Source organism: Bombus fervidus, chromosome 19, assembly GCF_041682495.2.
Source record: "Bombus fervidus isolate BK054 chromosome 19, iyBomFerv1, whole genome shotgun sequence".
In the NCBI taxonomy this organism is placed as follows: Eukaryota; Metazoa; Arthropoda; class Insecta; order Hymenoptera; family Apidae; genus Bombus; species Bombus fervidus.
Window position 1 is genome coordinate 622581 of NC_091535.2, and position 18777 is coordinate 641357.

Genomic DNA, 18777 nt, shown 5'->3' on the forward strand with positions numbered 1-18777 from the left:
ACAGAGTTGGAATGCTTTCGACAGAGTTGGAATACCTTTGTACAGGTGTGGAATGCTTTCTACAGGGTTGGAATGCTTCCGACAGAGTTGGAATACCTTTGCGCAGAGTTGAAATGATATGTACTAGGTTGGAATGCTTTCTACAGGGTTGGAGTGCTTTCTACAGAGTTGGAATACCTTTGTACATAGTTGGAATGCTTTCGACAGGGTTGCAATGCTTTCTACAGAGTTGTAATACCTTTTCACAGGGTTGGAATGCTTTCTACAGGGTTGGAATGCTTTCTATAGGGTTGGAATGCTTTCGACGGAGTTGGAATACCTTTGTACAGGGTTGGAATGCTTTCTACAGGGTTGGAATGCTTTCGACAGAGTTGGAATACCTTTGTACAGAGTTGGAGTGCTTTCTACAGGGATGGAATGCTTTCCACAGAGGTTTAATACATTTGGACAGAGTGGGAATGCTTTGTACAGGGTTGGAATGCTTTCTATATGGTTGGAATGCTTTCTATAGGGTTGGAATGCTTTCTATAGGGTTGGAATGCTTTCGACAGAGTTGGAATACCTTTGTACATGGTTGGAATGCTTCCTACAGAGTTGGAATGCTTTCGACAGAGTTGAAATACCTTTGTACAGAGTTAGAATGTTATGTACAGGGTTGGAATTCATTCTACAGAGTTGGGATGCATTCAACAGGCTTGGAATGCTTTCTACAGGGTTGGAATGCTTTCGACAGCGTAGGAATACCTTTCTACATGGTTGGAATGCTTTCTACAGGGTTGGAATGCTCCCTACAGAGTTGGAATGCTTTCGACAGAGTTGAAATACCTTTGTACAGAGTTAGAATGTTATGTACAGGGTTGGAATTCATTCTACGGGGTTGGAATGCTTCCTACATTGTTGGAATGCGTCCTACAGGGTTGGAATGCGTTCGACAGAGTTGGAATAACTTTGTACAGAGTTGGAATGCTTTCTACAGGGTTGGAATGCTTCCTACAGAGTTGGATTGCTTTCGACAGAGTTGGAATACCTTTGTACAGGTGTGGAATGCTTTCTACAGGGTTGGAATGCTTCCGACAGAGTTGGAATACCTTTGCGCAGAGTTGAAATGATATGTACTAGGTTGGAATGCTTTCTACAGGGTTGGAGTGCTTTCTACAGAGTTGGAATACCTTTGTACATAGTTGGAATGCTTTCGACAGGGTTGCAATGCTTTCTACAGAGTTGTAATACCTTTTCACAGGGTTGGAATGCTTTCTACAGGGTTGGAATGCTTTCTATAGGGTTGGAATGCTTTCGACGGAGTTGGAATACCTTTGTACAGGGTTGGAATGCTTTCTACAGGGTTGGAATGCTTTCGACAGAGTTGGAATACCTTTGTACAGAGTTGGAGTGCTTTCTACAGGGATGGAATTCTTTCCACAGAGGTTTAATACATTTGGACAGAGTGGGAATGCTTTGTACAGGGTTGGAATGCTTTCTATATGGTTGGAATGCTTTCTATAGGGTTGGAATGCTTTCTATAGGGTTGGAATGCTTTCGACAGAGTTGGAATACCTTTGTACATGGTTGGAATGCTTTCTACAGGGTTGGAATGCTTTCGACAGAAGTGGAATACCTTTGTACAGGGTTGGAATGCTTTCTACGGGGTTGGAATGCATTCTACAGAGTTGGGATGCATTCTACAGGGTTGGAATGCTTTCTACAGGGTTGGAATGCTTTCGACAGAGTTGGAATACCTTTCTAAAGGGTTGGAATGCTTGCTACAGGGTTGGAATGCTTCCTACAGAGTTGGAATGCTTTCGACAGAGTTGAAATACCTTTGCACAGAGTTAGAATGTTATGTACAGGGTTGGAATTCATTCTACGGGGTTGGAATGCTTCCTACAGTGTTGGAATGCGTCCTACAGGGTTGGAATGCGTTCGACAGAGTTGGAATAACTTTGTACAGAGTTGGAATGCTTTCTACAGGGTTGGAATGCTTCCTACAGAGTTGGAATGCTTTCGACAGAGTTGGAATGCTTTCTACAGAGTTGGAATACTTTCGGCAGAGTTGGAGTACCTTTTTACAGAGTTGGAATACCTTTTTACAGAGTTGGAATACCTTTGTACAGAGTTGGAATACCACTGTACAGGTTTGGAATGCTTTCTACGGGGTTGGAATGCATTCTACAGAGTTGGGATGCATTCTACAGGGTTGGAATGCTTTCTACAGGGTTGGAATGCTTTCGACAGAGTTGGAATACCTTTCTAAAGGGTTGGAATGCTTGCTACAGGGTTGGAATGCTTCCTACAGAGTTGGAATGCTTTCGACAGAGTTGAAATACCTTTGCACAGAGTTAGAATGTTATGTACAGGGTTGGAATTCATTCTACGGGGTTGGAATGCTTCCTACAGTGTTGGAATGCGTCCTACAGGGTTGGAATGCGTTCGACAGAGTTGGAATAACTTTGTACAGAGTTGGAATGCTTTCTACAGGGTTGGAATGCTTCCTACAGAGTTGGAATGCTTTCGACAGAGTTGGAATGCTTTCTACAGAGTTGGAATACTTTCGGCAGAGTTGGAGTACCTTTTTACAGAGTTGGAATACCTTTTTACAGAGTTGGAATACCTTTGTACAGAGTTGGAATACCACTGTACAGGTTTGGAATGCTTTCTACGGGGTTGGAATGCATTCTACAGAGTTTGGATGCATTCTACAGAGTTTGGATGCATTCTACAGGGTTGGAATGCTTTCTACAGGGTTGGAATGCTTTCGACAGAGTAGGAATACCTTTCTACAGGGTTGGAATGCTTTCTACAGGGTTGGAATGCTTCCTACAGAGTTGGAATGCTTTCGACAGAGTTGAAATACCTTTGTACAGAGTTAGAATGTTATGTACAGTGTTGGAATTCACTCTACAGAGTTGGGATGCATTCAACAGGCTTGGAATGCTTTCTACAGGGTTGGAATGCTTTCGACAGCGTAGGAATACCTTTCTACATGGTTGGAATGCTTTCTACAGGGTTGGAATGCTTCCTACAGAGTTGGAATGCTTTCGACAGAGTTGAAATACCTTTGTACAGAGTTAGAATGTTATGTACAGGGTTGGAATTCATTCTACGGGGTTGCAATGCTTCCTACAGTGTTGGAATGCGTCCTACAGGGTTGGAATGCGTTCGACAGAGTTGGAATAACTTTGTACAGAGTTGGAATGCTTTCTACAGGGTTGGAATGTTTCCTACAGAGTTGGAATGCTTTCGACAGAGTTGGAATACCTTTGTACATAGTTGGAATGCTTTCGACAGGGTTGCAATGCTTTCTACAGAGTTGTAATACCTTTTCACAGGGTTGGAATGCTTTCTACAGGGTTGGAATGCTTTCTATAGGGTTGGAATGCTTTCGACGGAGTTGGAATACCTTTGTAAAGGGTTGGAATGCTTCCTACAGGGTTGGAATGCTTTCGACAGAGTTGGAATACCTTTGTACAGAGTTGGAGTGCTTTCTACAGGGATGGAATGCTTTCCACAGAGGTTTAATACATTTGGACAGAGTGGGAATGCTTTGTACAGGGTTGGAATGCTTTCTATATGGTTGGAATGCTTTCTATAGGGTTGGAATGCTTTCTATAGGGTTGGAATGCTTTCGACAGAGTTGGAATACCTTTGTACATGGTTGGAATGCTTTCTACAGGGTTGGAATGCTTTCGACAGAAGTGGAATACCTTTGTACAGGGTTGGAATGCTTTCTACGGGGTTGGAATGCATTCTACAGAGTTGGGATGCATTCTACAGGGTTGGAATGCTTTCTACAGGGTTGGAATGCTTTCGACAGTGTTGGAATACCTTTCTAAAGGGTTGGAATGCTTTCTACAGTGTTGGAATGCGTCCTACAGGGTTGGAATGCGTTCGACAGAGTTGGAATAACTTTGTACAGAGTTGGAATGCTTTCTACAGGGTTGGAATGCTTCCTACAGAGTTGGAATGCTTTCGACAGAGTTGGAATGCTTTCTACAGAGTTGGAATACTTTCGGCAGAGTTGGAGTACCTTTTTACAGAGTTGGAATACCTTTTTACAGAGTTGGAATACCTTTGTACAGAGTTGGAATACCACTGTACAGGTTTGGAATGCTTTCTACGGGGTTGGAATGCATTCTACAGAGTTGGGATGCATTCTACAGGGTTGGAATGCTTTCTACAGGGTTGGAATGCTTTCGACAGAGTTGGAATACCTTTCTAAAGGGTTGGAATGCTTGCTACAGGGTTGGAATGCTTCCTACAGAGTTGGAATGCTTTCGACAGAGTTGAAATACCTTTGCACAGAGTTAGAATGTTATGTACAGGGTTGGAATTCATTCTACGGGGTTGGAATGCTTCCTACAGTGTTGGAATGCGTCCTACAGGGTTGGAATGCGTTCGACAGAGTTGGAATAACTTTGTACAGAGTTGGAATGCTTTCTACAGGGTTGGAATGCTTCCTACAGAGTTGGAATGCTTTCGACAGAGTTGGAATGCTTTCTACAGAGTTGGAATACTTCCGGCAGAGTTGGAGTACCTTTTTACAGAGTTGGAATACCTTTTTACAGAGTTGGAATACCTTTGTACAGAGTTGGAATACCACTGTACAGGTTTGGAATGCTTTCTACGGGGTTGGAATGCATTCTACAGAGTTTGGATGCATTCTACAGAGTTTGGATGCATTCTACAGGGTTGGAATGCTTTCTACAGGGTTGGAATGCTTTCGACAGAGTAGGAATACCTTTCTACAGGGTTGGAATGCTTTCTACAGGGTTGGAATGCTTCCTACAGAGTTGGAATGCTTTCGACAGAGTTGAAATACCTTTGTACAGAGTTAGAATGTTATGTACAGTGTTGGAATTCACTCTACAGAGTTGGGATGCATTCAACAGGCTTGGAATGCTTTCTACAGGGTTGGAATGCTTTCGACAGCGTAGGAATACCTTTCTACATGGTTGGAATGCTTTCTACAGGGTTGGAATGCTTCCTACAGAGTTGGAATGCTTTCGACAGAGTTGAAATACCTTTGTACAGAGTTAGAATGTTATGTACAGGGTTGGAATTCATTCTACGGGGTTGCAATGCTTCCTACAGTGTTGGAATGCGTCCTACAGGGTTGGAATGCGTTCGACAGAGTTGGAATAACTTTGTACAGAGTTGGAATGCTTTCTACAGGGTTGGAATGTTTCCTACAGAGTTGGAATGCTTTCGACAGAGTTGGAATACCTTTGTACATAGTTGGAATGCTTTCGACAGGGTTGCAATGCTTTCTACAGAGTTGTAATACCTTTTCACAGGGTTGGAATGCTTTCTACAGGGTTGGAATGCTTTCTATAGGGTTGGAATGCTTTCGACGGAGTTGGAATACCTTTGTAAAGGGTTGGAATGCTTCCTACAGGGTTGGAATGCTTTCGACAGAGTTGGAATACCTTTGTACAGAGTTGGAGTGCTTTCTACAGGGATGGAATGCTTTCCACAGAGGTTTAATACATTTGGACAGAGTGGGAATGCTTTGTACAGGGTTGGAATGCTTTCTATATGGTTGGAATGCTTTCTATAGGGTTGGAATGCTTTCTATAGGGTTGGAATGCTTTCGACAGAGTTGGAATACCTTTGTACATGGTTGGAATGCTTTCTACAGGGTTGGAATGCTTTCGACAGAAGTGGAATACCTTTGTACAGGGTTGGAATGCTTTCTACGGGGTTGGAATGCATTCTACAGAGTTGGGATGCATTCTACAGGGTTGGAATGCTTTCTACAGGGTTGGAATGCTTTCGACAGTGTTGGAATACCTTTCTAAAGGGTTGGAATGCTTTCTACAGGGTTGGAATGCTTTCTACAGGGTTGGAATGCTTCCTACACAGTTGGAATGCTTTCAACAGTGTTGGAATACCTTTGTACAGAGTTAGAATGTTATGTACAGGGTTGGAATTCATTCTACAGGGTTGGAATGCTTCTTACAGTGTTGGAATGCGTCCTATAGGGTTGGAATGCTTTCGACAGAGTTGGAATGACTTTGTACAGAGTTGGAATGCTTTCTACAGGGTTGGAATGCTTCCGACAGAGTTGGAATAACTTTGTGCACAGTTGGAATGCTTTCTACCGGGTTGGAATGCTTCCTACAGAGTTGGAATGCTTTCGACAGAGTTGGATTACCTTTGTACAGGTGTGGAATGCTTTATACAGGGTTGGAATGCTTCCGACAGAGTTGGAATACCTTTGCGCAGAGTTGGAATACCTTTGCGCAGAGTTGGAATGGCATGTACTGGGTTGGAATGCTTTCTACAGGGTTGGAGTGCTTCCGACAGAGTTGGAATAACTTTGTACAGAGTTGGAATGCTTCCTATAGTGTTGGAATGCGTCCTACAGTGTTGGAATGCTTTCGACAGAGTTGGAATAACTTTGTACAGAGTTGGAATGCTTTCTACAGGGTTGGAATGCTTCCTACAGAGTTGGAATGCTTTCGACAGATTTGGAATACCCTTGTACAGAGTTAGAATGTTATGTACAGGGTTGGAATTCATTCTACAGGGTTGGAATGCTTCCTACAGTGTTGGAATGCGTCCTACAGGGTTGGAATGCTTTCGACAGAGTTGGAATAACTTTGTACAGAGTTGGAATGCTTTCTACAGGGTAGGAATGCTTCCGACAGAGTTGGATTACCTTTGTACAGGTGTGGAATGCTTTCTACAGGGTTGGAATGCTTCCGATAGAGTTGGAATACCTTTGCGCAGAGTTGGAATGGCATGTACTGGGATGGAATGCTTTCCACAGGGTTGGAGTGCTTCCGACAGAGTTGGAATAACTTTGTACAGAGTTGGAATGCTTCCTACAGTGTTGGAATGCTTCCGACAGAGTTGGAATAACTTTGTACAGAGTTGGAATGCATTCTACAGTGTTGGGATGCTTCGTACAGAGTTGGAATGCTTTCGACAGAGTTGGATTACCTTTGTACAGGTGTGGAATGCTTTCTACAGGGTTGGAATGCTTTCTACAGGGTTGGAATGCTTTCTACAGGGTTGGAAAGCTTTCGACAGAGTTGGAATACCGTTGTACAGGGTTGGAATGCTTTCTACAGGGTTGGAATGCTTTCTACAGGGTTGGAATGCTTTCGACAGAGTTGGAATACCTTTGTACAGGGTTGGAATACCTTTCTACAGGTGTGGAATGCTTTCTACAGGGTTGGAATACCTTTGCGCAGAGTTGGAATACCTTTCCGCAGAGTTGGAATGATATGTACTGGGTTGGAATGCTTTCTACAGGGTTGGAGTGCTTTCTACAGAGTTGGAATACCTTTGTACAGAGTTGGAATGCTTTCGACAGGGTTGCAATGCTTTCGACATTGTTGTAATACCTTTGCACAGAGTTGGAATGCTTTCTACAGGGTTGGAATGCTTTCTACAGGATTGGAATGCTTTCTACAGAGTTGGAATACCTTTGTACAGGGTAGGAATACCTTTCTACAGGTGTGGAATGCTTTCTACAGGGTTGGAATACTTGCGACAGAGGTGGAATACCTTTGTACAGAGTTGGAATGCTTTCTATAGGGTTGGATTGCTTTCGACAGAGTTGGAATACCTTTGTACAGAGTTGGAATGCTTTCTACAGGGTTGGAATGCTTTCTACAGGATTGGAATGCTTTCTACAGGGTTGGAATACCTTTGTACAGAGTTGGAATACCTTTGTACAGAGTTGGAATGCTTTCTACAGGGTTGGAATGCTTTCTATAGGGTTGGAATGCTTTCGACAGAGTGGGAATACCTTTGTACAGTGTTGGAATGCTTTCGACAGAGGTGGAATACCATTGCACAGAGTTGGAATGCTTTCGACAGAGTTGGAATACCTTTGTACAGGGTTGGAATACCTTTCTACAGGTGTGGAATGCTTTCTACAGGGTTGGAATGCTTGCGACAGAGGTGGAATACCTTTGTACAGAGTTGGAATGCCTTCGACAGGGTTGCAATGCTTTCGACAGTGTTGTAATACCTTTGCACAGGGTTGGAATGCTTTCTACAGGATTGGAATGCTTTCTACAGGGTTGGAAAGTTTTCGACAGAGTTGGAATAGCGTTGTACAGGGTTGCAATGCTTTCTACAGGGTTGGAATGCTTTCGACAGAGTTGGAATACCTTTGTACAGAGTTGGAATGCTTTCTACAGGGTTGGAATGCTTTCTACAGGATTGGAATGCTTTCTACAGGGTTGGAGTACCTTTGTACAGAGTTGGAATACCTTTCTACAGAGTTGGAATGCTTTCTACAGGGTTGGAATGCTTTCTATAGGGTTGGAATGCTTTCGACAGAGTTGGAATACCCTTGTACAGTGTTGGAATGCTTTCTATAGGGTTGGAATGCTTTCGACAGAGTTGGAATACCTTTGTACAGGGTTGGAATGCTTTCGACAGAGGTGGAGTACCATTGTACAGAGTTGGAATGCTTTCTATAGGGTTGGAATGCTTTCGACATAGGTGGAATACCTTTGTACAGAGTTGGAACGCTTTCTACAGGGTTGGAATGCTTTCGACAGAGTTGGAATACCCTTGTACAGGGTTGGAATGCTTTCTACAGGATTGGAATGCTTTCTACAGGATTGGAATGCTTTCGACCGGATTGGAATGCTTTCGACGGGATTGGAACGCTTTCGACGGGATTGGAACGCTTTCGACGGGATTGGAATGCTTTCGACGGGATTGGAATACCTTTGTGCAGGGTTGGAATGCTTTCTATAGGGTTCGAATGCTTTCTATAGGGTTGGAATGCTTTCGACAGAGTTGGAATACCTTTGTACATGGTTGGAATGCTTTCAACAGAGGTGGAATACCTTTGTACAGAGTTGGAATGCTTTCTACAGGGTTGGAGTGCTATCTATAGAGTTGCAATGCTTTCGACACAGTTGGAATACCCTTGTACACCGTTGGAATGCTTTCTATAGGGTTGGAATGCTTGCGACAGAGTTGGAATACCTTTGCGCAGAGTTGGAATGATATGTACTGGGTTGGAATGCTTTCTGCAGGGTTGGAGTGCTCTCTACAGAGTTGGAATACCTTTGTACAGGGTTGGAATGCTTTCTACAGAGTTGGAATGCTTTCTACAGAGTTGGAATACCTTTTTACAGAGTTGGAATGCATTCTACAGGGTTGGAATTATTTGGACAGAGTTGGAATGCCTTTGAACAGAGTTAGAATGTTATGTACAGGGTTGGAATGCTTTCTACGGGGTTGGAATGCATTCTACAGAGTTGGGATGCATTCTACAGGGTTGGAATGCTTTCTACAGAGTTGGGATGCATTCTACAGGGTTGGAATGCTTTCTACAGGGTTGGAATGCATTCTACAGAGTTGGGATGCATTCTACAGGGTTGGAATGCTTTCTACAGAGTTGGGATGCATTCTACAGGGTTGGAATGCTTTCTACAGAGTTGGAATACCTTTGTACAGGGTTGGAATGCTTTCTACAGAGTTGGAATGCTTTCTACAGAGTTGGAATGCTTTCTACAGAGTTGGAATACTTTCGACAGAGTTGGAGTACCTTTTTACAGAGTTGGAATACCTTTGTACAGGGTAGGAATACCTTTCTACAGGTGTGGAATGCTTTCTACAGGGTTGGAATACTTGCGACAGAGGTGGAATACCTTTGTACAGAGTTGGAATGCTTTCTATAGGGTTGGATTGCTTTCGACAGAGTTGGAATACCTTTGTACAGAGTTGGAATGCTTTCTACAGGGTTGGAATGCTTTCTACAGGATTGGAATGCTTTCTACAGGGTTGGAATACCTTTGTACAGAGTTGGAATACCTTTGTACAGAGTTGGAATGCTTTCTACAGGGTTGGAATGCTTTCTATAGGGTTGGAATGCTTTCGACAGAGTGGGAATACCTTTGTACAGGGTTGGAATGCTTTCGACAGAGGTGGAATACCATTGCACAGAGTTGGAATGCTTTCGACAGAGTTGGAATACCTTTGTACAGGGTTGGAATACCTTTCTACAGGTGTGGAATGCTTTCTACAGGGTTGGAATGCTTGCGACAGAGGTGGAATACCTTTGTACAGAGTTGGAATGCCTTCGACAGGGTTGCAATGCTTTCGACAGTGTTGTAATACCTTTGCACAGGGTTGGAATGCTTTCTACAGGATTGGAATGCTTTCTACAGGGTTGGAAAGTTTTCGACAGAGTTGGAATAGCGTTGTACAGGGTTGCAATGCTTTCTACAGGGTTGGAATGCTTTCGACAGAGTTGGAATACCTTTGTACAGAGTTGGAATGCTTTCTACAGGGTTGGAATGCTTTCTACAGGATTGGAATGCTTTCTACAGGGTTGGAGTACCTTTGTACAGAGTTGGAATACCTTTCTACAGAGTTGGAATGCTTTCTACAGGGTTGGAATGCTTTCTATAGGGTTGGAATGCTTTCGACAGAGTTGGAATACCCTTGTACAGTGTTGGAATGCTTTCTATAGGGTTGGAATGCTTTCGACAGAGTTGGAATACCTTTGTACAGGGTTGGAATGCTTTCGACAGAGGTGGAGTACCATTGTACAGAGTTGGAATGCTTTCTATAGGGTTGGAATGCTTTCGACATAGGTGGAATACCTTTGTACAGAGTTGGAACGCTTTCTACAGGGTTGGAATGCTTTCGACAGAGTTGGAATACCCTTGTACAGGGTTGGAATGCTTTCTACAGGATTGGAATGCTTTCTACAGGATTGGAATGCTTTCGACCGGATTGGAATGCTTTCGACGGGATTGGAACGCTTTCGACGGGATTGGAACGCTTTCGACGGGATTGGAATGCTTTCGACGGGATTGGAATACCTTTGTGCAGGGTTGGAATGCTTTCTATAGGGTTCGAATGCTTTCTATAGGGTTGGAATGCTTTCGACAGAGTTGGAATACCTTTGTACATGGTTGGAATGCTTTCAACAGAGGTGGAATACCTTTGTACAGAGTTGGAATGCTTTCTACAGGGTTGGAGTGCTATCTATAGAGTTGCAATGCTTTCGACACAGTTGGAATACCCTTGTACACCGTTGGAATGCTTTCTATAGGGTTGGAATGCTTGCGACAGAGTTGGAATACCTTTGCGCAGAGTTGGAATGATATGTACTGGGTTGGAATGCTTTCTGCAGGGTTGGAGTGCTCTCTACAGAGTTGGAATACCTTTGTACAGGGTTGGAATGCTTTCTACAGAGTTGGAATGCTTTCTACAGAGTTGGAATACCTTTTTACAGAGTTGGAATGCATTCTACAGGGTTGGAATTATTTGGACAGAGTTGGAATGCCTTTGAACAGAGTTAGAATGTTATGTACAGGGTTGGAATGCTTTCTACGGGGTTGGAATGCATTCTACAGAGTTGGGATGCATTCTACAGGGTTGGAATGCTTTCTACAGAGTTGGGATGCATTCTACAGGGTTGGAATGCTTTCTACAGGGTTGGAATGCATTCTACAGAGTTGGGATGCATTCTACAGGGTTGGAATGCTTTCTACAGAGTTGGGATGCATTCTACAGGGTTGGAATGCTTTCTACAGAGTTGGAATACCTTTGTACAGGGTTGGAATGCTTTCTACAGAGTTGGAATGCTTTCTACAGAGTTGGAATGCTTTCTACAGAGTTGGAATACTTTCGACAGAGTTGGAGTACCTTTTTACAGAGTTGGAATACCTTTTTACAGAGTTGGAATACCTTTTTACAGAGTTGGAATAACTTGTTACAGAGTTGGAATGCATTCTGCAGGGTTGGAATGATTTGGACAGAGTTGGAATACCTTTGAACAGAGTTAGAATGTTATGTACAGGGTTGGAACGCTTTCTACGGGGTTGGAATGAATTCTACAGAGTTGGGATGCATTCTACAGGGTTGGAATACCTTTGTACAGGGTTGGAATGCTTTCGACAGAGTTGCAATACCATTGTACAGGGTTGGAATGCTTTCTACAGGATTGGAATGCTTTCGACGGGATTGGAATGCTTTCGACGGGATTGCAATGCTTTCGACAGTGTTGGAATACCTTCGTACAGAGTTGGAGTGCTTTTCACAGGGATGGAATGCTTTCGACAGAGGTGGAATACATTTGGACAGAGTTGGGATACCTTTGTACAGAGTTGGAATACCTTTGTACAGGGTTGAAATGCTTTCGACAGAGTTGGAATGCGTTCGACAGAGTTGGAATGCTTTCGACAGAGTTGGAATGCTTTCGACAGAGTTGGAATGCTTTCGACAGATTTGGAATACATTTGTACAGGGTTGTAATGCTTTCTACAGGGTTGGAATGCTTTCGACAGAGTTGGAATGCTTTCGACAGAGTTGGAATACCTTTGTACAGGGTTGGAATGCTTACTACAGGGTTGGAATGCTTTCGATAGAGATGGAATACTTTTGTACAGAGTTTGAATGCATTCTACAGGGTTGGAATGCTTAGGACAGAGTTGGAATGATTTGGACAGAGTTGGAATACCTTTGAACAGAGTTAGAATGTTATGTACAGGGTTGGTATGCTTTCTTCGGGGTTGTAATGCATTCTACAGTTTTGGGATGCATTCTACAGGGTTGGAATGCTTTCTACAGGGTTGGAATGCGTTGTACAGAGTTGAAATTCTTTCTACAGAGTTGGAATACTTTCGACAGAGTTGGAGTACCTTTTTACAGAGTTGGAATACCTTTTTACAGAGTTGGAATAACTTTTTACAGAGTTGGAATGCATTCTACAGGGTTGGAATGATTTGGACTGTGTTGGAATACCTTTGAACAGAGTTGGAATGATATGTCCTGGGTCGGAATGCCTTCTACAGGGTTGGAGTGCTTTCTACAGAGTTGGAATACCTTTGAGCAGAGTTAGAATGTTATGTACAGGGTTGGAATGCTTTCTACGGGGTTGGAATGCATTCTACAGAGTTGGGATGCATTCTACAGGGTTTGAATGCTTTCTATAGCGTTGGAATGCTTTCGATAGAGATGGAATACGTTTGTAGAGAGTTGGAATGCATTCTAAAGGGTTGGAATGCTTCCTACAGGGTTGGAATGCTTTCGATAGAGATGGAATACTTTTGTACAGAGTTGGAATGCATTCAACAGGGTTGGAATGCTTAGGACAGAGTTGGAATGATTTGGACAGAGTTGGAATACCTTTGAACAGAGTTAGAATGTTATGTACAGGGTTGGTATGCTTTCTACGGGGTTGGAATGCATTCTACAGAGTTGGGATGCATTCTACAGGGTTGGAATGCTTTCTATAGGGTTGGAATGCTTTCGACAGAGTTGGAATACCTTTGTACAGGGTTGGAATACCTTTGTACAGAGTTGGAATACCTTTGTACAGAGTTGGAATACCATTGAACAGAGTTGGAATGCTTTCTTCAGGGTTGGAATGCTTCCTACAGAGTTGGAATGTTTGCAACAGAGTTGGAATACCTTTGTACAGGTGCGGAATGCTTTCTACAGGGTTGGAATGCTTGCGACAGAGTTGGAATACCTTTACGCAGAGTTGGAATGATATGTTCAGGGTTGGAGAGCTTTCTACAGAGTTGGAATACCTTTGTACAGGGTTGGAATGCTTTCTACAGAGTTGGAATGCTTTCTACAGAGTTGGAATACTTTCGACAGAGTTGGAGTACCTTTTTACAGAGTTGGAATACCTTTTTACAGAGTTGGAATACCTTTTTACAGAGTTGGAATGCATTCTACAGGTATGGAATTATTTGGACAGAGTTGGAATACTTTCGACAGAGTTGGAGTACCTTTTTACAGAGTTGGAATACCTTTTTACAGAGTTGGAATACCTTTTTACAGAGTTGGAATGCATTCTACAGGGTAGGAATTATTTGGACAGAGTTGGAATACCTTTGAACAGAGTTAGAATGTTATGTACAGGGTTGGAATGCTTTCTACGGGGTTGGAATGCATTCTACAGAGTTGGGATGCATTCTACAGGGTTGGAATACCTTTGTACAGAGTTGGAATATCTTTGCGCAGAGTTGGAATACCATTGTACAGAGTTGGAATGCTTTCTACAGGGTTGGAATGCTTCCTACAGAGTTGGAATGTTTTCAACAGAGTTGGAATACCTTTGTACAGGGTTGGAATACCTTTCTACAGGTGTGGAATGCTTTCTACAGGGTTGGAATACCTTTGCGCAGAGTTGGAATAGCGTTGTACAGGGTTGGAATGCTTTCTACAGGGTTGGAATGCTTTCGACAGAGTTGGAATACCTTTGTACAGGGTTGGAATACCTTTCTACAGGTGTGGAATGCTTTCTACAGGGTTGGAATGCTTGCGACAGAGGTGGAATACCTTTGTACAGAGTTGGAGTGCTTTCTACAGGGATGGCATGCTTTCGACAGAGGTGGAATACATTTGAACAGAGTTGGGATACCTTTGTACAGAGTTGGAATACCTTTGTACAGGGTTGAAATGCTTTCGACAGAGTTGGAATGCATTCGACAGAGTTGGAATACCTTTGTACAGGGTTGGAATTCTTTCTACAGGGTTGGAATGCTTTCGACAGAGGTGGAATACCTTTGTACAGAGTTGGAATGCTTTCGACAGAGTCGGAATACCTTTCTACAGGGTTGGAATTCTTTCTACAGGGTTGGAATGCTTCCTACAGAGTTGGAATGCTTTCGACAGAGTTGGAATACCTTTGTACAGAGTTAGAATGTTATGTACAGGGTTGGAATTCATTCTACAGGGTCGGAATGCGTCCTACAGGGTTGGAATGCTTTCGACAGAGTTGGAATTACTTTGTACAGAGTTGGAATGCTTTCTACAGGGTTGGAATGCTTCCTACAGAGTTGGAATGCTTTCGACGGAGATTGGAATACCTTTGTACAGAGTTGGAATACCATTGTACAGAGTTGGAATGCTTTCTACAGGGTTGGAATTCTTTCGACAGAGTTGGAATACCTTTGTACAGGGTTGGAATACCTTTGTACAGGGTTGAAATACCTTTGTACAGAGTTGGAATACCTTTGTACAGAGTTGGAATACCATTGTACAGAGTTGGAATGCTTTCTACAGGGTTGGAATGCATCCTACAGAGTTGGAATGCTTTCGACAGAGTTGGAATACCTTTGTACATGGTTGGAATGCTTTCTACAGAGTTGGAATGCTATCTACAGAGTTGGAATGCTTTCTACAGAGTTGGAATACTTTCGACAGAGTTGGAGTACCTTTTTACAGAGTTGGAATGCATTCTACAGTGTTGAAATTATTTGGACAGAGTTGGAATACCTTTGAACAGAGTTAGAATGTTATGTACAGGGTTGGAAAGCTTTCTACGGGGTTGGAATGCATTCTACAGATTTGGGATGCATTCTACAGGGTTGCAATGCTTTCTACAGAGTTGTAATACCTTTGCACAGGGTTGGAATGCTTTCTACAGGGTTGGAATGCTTTCTGTAGGGTTGGAATGCTTTCGACGGAGTTGGAATACCTTTGTACAGGGTTGGAATTCTTTCTACAGGGTTGGAATGCTTTCGACAGAGGTGGAATACCTTTGTACAGAGTTGGAATGCTTTCTACAGGGTTGGAATGCTTTCTATAGGGTTGGAAAGCTTTCGACAGAGTTGGAATACCTTTGTACAGGGTTGGAATACCTTTGTACAGAGTTTTAATACCTTTGTACAGAGTTGGAATACCATTGTACAGAGTTGGAATGCTTTCTACAGGGTTGGAATGCTTCCTACAGAGTTGGAATGTTTTCAACAGAGTTGGAATACCTTTGTACAGGTGCGGAATGCTTTCTACAGGGTTGGAATGCTTGCGACAGAGTTGGAATACCTTTGCGCAGAGTTGGAATGATATGGACAGGGTTGGAGTGCTTTCTACAGAGTTGGAATACCTTTGTACAGGGTTGGAATGCTTTCTACAGAGTTGGAATGCTTTCTACAGAGTTGGAATGCTTTCTACAGAGTTGGAATACTTTCTACAGGGTTGGAATGCTTTCGACAGAGGTGGAATACCTTTGTACAGAGTTGGAATGCTTTCTACAGGGTTGGAATGCTTTCTATAGGGTTGGAAAGCTTTCGACAGAGTTGGAATACCCTTGTACAGGGTTGGAATGCCTTCTATAGGGTTGGAATGCTTTCGACAGAGTTGGAATACCTTTGTACAGGGTTGGAATACCTTTGTATAGAGTTGGAATACCTTTGTACAGGGTTGGAATACTATTGTACAGAGTTGGAATACCTTTGTACAGAGTTGGAATACCATTGTACAGAGTTGGAATGCTTTCTACAGGGTTGGAATGCTTTCGACAGAGTTGGAATACCTTTGTACAGGGTTGGAATTCTTTCTACCGGGTTGGAATGCTTTTGACAGAGGTGGAATACCTTTGTACAGAGTGGGAATGCTTTCTACAGGGTTGGAATGCTTTCTATAGGGTTGGAAAGCTTTCGACAGAGTTGGAATACCCTTGTACAGAGTTGGAATGCTTTCTACAGGGTTGGAATGCTTTCGACAGAGTTGGAATACCTTTGTTCAGGGTTGGAATACCTTTGTACAGGGTTGGAATACCTTTGTACAGAGTTAGAATGTTATGTACAAGGTTGGAATTCATTCTACAGGGTCGGAATGCGTCCTACAGGGTTGGAGTGCTTTCTACAGAGTTGGAATACATTTGTACAGGGTTGGAATACCTTTGTACAGAGTTGGAATACCTTTGTACAGAGTTGGAATACCATTGTACAGAGTTGGAATGCTTTCTACAGGTTTGGAATGCTTCCTACAGAGTTGGAATGCTTTCGACAGAGTTGGAATACCTTTGTACAGGGTTGGAATGCTTTCTACAGAGTTGGAATGCTGTCTACAGAGTTGGAATGCTATCTACAGAGTTGGAATGCTTTCTACAGTGTTGGAATACTTTCGACAGAGTTGGAGTACCTTTTTACAGAGTTGGAATGCATTCTACAGGGTTGAAATTATTTGGACAGAGTTGGAATACCTTTGAACAGAGTCAGAATGTTATGTACAGGGTTGGAATGCTTTCTACGGGGTTGGAATGCATTCTACAGAGGTGGGATGCATTCTACAGGGTTGCAATGCTTTCTACAGAGTTTTAATACCTTTGCACAGGGTTGGAATGCTTTCTACAGGGTTGGAATGCTTTCTGTAGGGTTGGAATGCTTTCGACGGAGTTGGAATACCTCTGTACAGGGTTGGAATTCTTTCTACAGGGTTGGAATGCTTTCGACAGAGGTGGAATACCTTTGTACAGAGTTGGAATGCTTTCTACAGGGTTGGAATGCTTTCTATAGGGCTGGAAAGCTTTCGACAGATTTGGAATAGCCTTGTACAGGGTTGGAATGCCTTCTATAGGGTTGGAATGCTTTCGACAGAGTTGGAATACCTTTGTACAGTTTTGGAATACCTTGGCGCAGAGTTCGAATGTTATGTACCGGGTTGGAATGCTTTCGACAGAGTTGGAATACCTTTGTACAGAGTTGGAATGCATTCTACAGGGTTGGAATACCTTTGTACAGAGTTGGAATGCTTTGTACATGGTTGGAAATCTTTCTACAGGGTTGGAATGCTTTCGACAGAGTTGGAATGCTTTCTACAGGATTGGCATGCTTTCTACAGGGTTGGAATACCTTTGTACAGAGTTGGAATACCTTTGTACAGAGTTGGAATGCTTTCGACAGAGTTGGAATGCTTTCGACAGAGTTGGAATGCTTTCGACAGAGTTGGAATACATTTGTACAGGGTTGTAATGCATTCTACAGGGTTGGAATGCTTTCGACAGAGTTGGAATGCTTTCGACAGAGTTGGAATACCTTTGTGCAGGGTTGGAATGCTTTCTACAGGGTTGGAATGCTTTCGATAGAGATGGAATACTTTTGTACAGAGTTGGAATGCATTCTACAGGGTTGGAATGCTTAGGACAGAGTTGGAATGATTTGGACAGTGTTGGAATACCTTTGAACAGAGTTAGAATGTTATGTGCAGGGTTGGAATGCTTTCTACGGGGTTGGAATGTATTCTACAGAGTTATAATACTTTCGACAGAGTTGGAGTACCTTTTTACAGAGTTGGAATACCTTTTTACAGAGTTGGAATACCTTTTTACAGAGTTGGAATGCATTCTACAGGGTTGGGATTATTTGGACAGAGTTGGAATACCTTTGAACAGAGTTAGAATGTTATGTACAGGGTTGGAATGCTTTCTACGGGGTTGGAATGCATTCTACAGAGTTGGGATGCATTCTACAGGGTTGGAATGCTTTCTACAGGGTTAGAATACCTTTGTACAGAGTTGGAATATCTTTGCGCAGAGTTGGAATACCATTGTACAGAGTTGGAATGCTTTCTACAGGGTTGGAATGCTTCCTACAGAGTTGGAATGTTTTCAACAGAGTTGGAATACCTTTGTACAGGGTTGGAATACCTTTCTACAGGTGTGGAATGCTTTCTACAGGGTTGGAATACCTTTGCGCAAAGTTGGAATACCTTTGCGCAGAGTTGGAATGATATGTCCTGGGTCGGAATGCCTTCTACAGGGTTGGAGTGCTTTCTACAGAGTTGGAATACCTTTGAACAGAGTTAGAATGTTATGTACAGGGTTGGAATGCTTTCTACGGGGTTGGAATGCATTCTACAGAGTTGGGATGCATTCTACAGTGTTGGAATGCTTTCTATAGCGTTGGAATGCTTTCGATAGAGATGGAATACTTTTGTACAGAGTTGGAATGCATTCAACAGGGTTGGAATGCTTAGGACAGAGTTGGAATGATTTGGACAGAGTTGGAATACCTTTGAACAGAGTTAGAATGTTATGTACAGGGTTGGTATGCT